The sequence below is a fragment of the Podarcis gaigeae genome (assembly GCF_964106915.1).
Source record: "Podarcis gaigeae genome assembly, chromosome: 6".
In the NCBI taxonomy this organism is placed as follows: Eukaryota; Metazoa; Chordata; class Lepidosauria; order Squamata; family Lacertidae; genus Podarcis; species Podarcis gaigeae.
The window spans coordinates 56,210,510-56,212,440 of NC_139682.1; positions in this window are offsets into that span (position 1 = coordinate 56,210,510).

Sequence of the window (1,931 nt, forward strand, 5' to 3'; positions counted from 1 at the left end):
GGAAGCCACCACAGCTTCTCTGGCAGCAGCAGGGTTGGGTGTCCATGGGAGTACTGGCTCTTGGGATTCTGCCGCCTGAGGCAGCTACTTCAGTCCAGCAACTACAGGCTATGTAACAGAGAGACAGACACAAGGAACCTGTGGCAGACCCAGCTGCTAACTCACCATGCCAACTCTTACAGGACCTAATGGCGTCACCTACAACATCAGGGCTTCATTAACCTTCTCACCTTCAAATACAATAGATTTTTATTTATAAGGTATTCCTAATGTCCAATACCAAGATGAAAGTCAACCAGGTCTCTGTGTTGAGCACGCTGCATTATGGAAGTGAGTTGTGGGCAACTTACAACCAGGAACGACACCTCACCGCCTTCAACATCTGCTGCATCAGGAGGGTTTGGAGTAACACACGGCAAGACAGAATTCTGAACAAAGATGTGCTCTCCCAAGCCTGTATTTCCAGTATGTTTGCACTCCTATCTCAACGATGTCTACACTGGCTGTACATTCTGTTCACAGAATGGAAGATGGCAGGATCCCCAAGGAAGCTGGCAGACCAACTCTGTGTTACAAAGATGACTGCAAACATGACGTGAAGGCTGGCAACATCAACCCTGACATGCTGGAATCCCTTGCAGACAAACACAGAGCCTGGCAGAGGAGAAATGACCACTGGGAGAAGCACAGAGAGAAAAAAACCCCAAGGTGCATCTGCAGCAGCACAACTGGATGCCTTCATCTGCCCCAGCTGCAACAAAACATGTCTCTCCCACATTGGCCTCTACAGCCACAGCAGGCGCTGCAAACTTCCAACAGCTTAACCTCACCTGCAAAGGCGTACTCCTCCAGTCTCCCAAGACAGACGGAAGCCAACAAAAACAACCGCCCTCTCACAAAACATCAAGGCAGTGTTCAACAATGTAAAAATCTTTAAATGCAGTACAAAACAATCACTAAAATGGCATTTTAATTTCAGTGAAACTTTTAAGCTCCATAGGACTATTGGCATAAAAGGTCTTCAAGAAATGCAAATTAAAAGTGAGGATACCTGCTGAATCTGTGCTGGAAGTGTGTTCCACAGCATGGGTCCAGTGACACTAAATACTCGACTTCAACAATGCTTATTTAGAAGTACATCACTGCAAACAATGCACAAAGTAAGCAAGCTGAAACAGTTTCATTTCCCCCCTACTGTTTTTCTTATGTTTTTGCCTGTTACTCATCATGAAGTAGGCAAAAGGGCACGAGAGAGCTATTGAGTTGGTGTAAATTTGAATATAGATAGCAATAATGGAAATCACTTCCTGCTTTTAGCACTAATCTTTCACCTACATACTATACTTTTATCTCAGTCTAAAGGTGAAAGGCTTCTCATTATCCACAGCAACTCATGCTTCTCCTTTTTCTCTCATTTTAAATTCCTGATGCATCTGTCTTCTTGGTATATATTAGGACATAGCAAGCCCCACCCCCTTTATCAGGATGCTCTTGGAAGAGATCACACGCCTGTCTCTCAAAAGAACTCCAGATCCACCATTGCGCTAACCAGAGATTTTCACTGCATTGCCAAAGCTGTGCGGCCTCGTACAGATTCTGTTTCACCTTTGACAAGTCCTAAATCTTAAGGCACCCCGGCTCAGTTTGGGATTGGTCCTGAATGAATCTGGTGCACACCCTTAGAATCCACTGCTATTGCCAGCAGAGGAGAAACATGGTACTGTTATTTGGCCACCAATGGGTCTTTCATGGCTTCTCTTTTGCTCATTCAGTTGTTCAAAATAGGCTCTAATGGAGGGTTAGTTAAGGTTTCTCAGCAGCACAGCTTCTTACAAGACAGTTCCTTTTCTAGACATTCCGGAGACTAAAAGTAGACAGTCTTTTTTGTGAAAAGGCACTCAACAATAACACATGGCAAAATGCACAAAAGC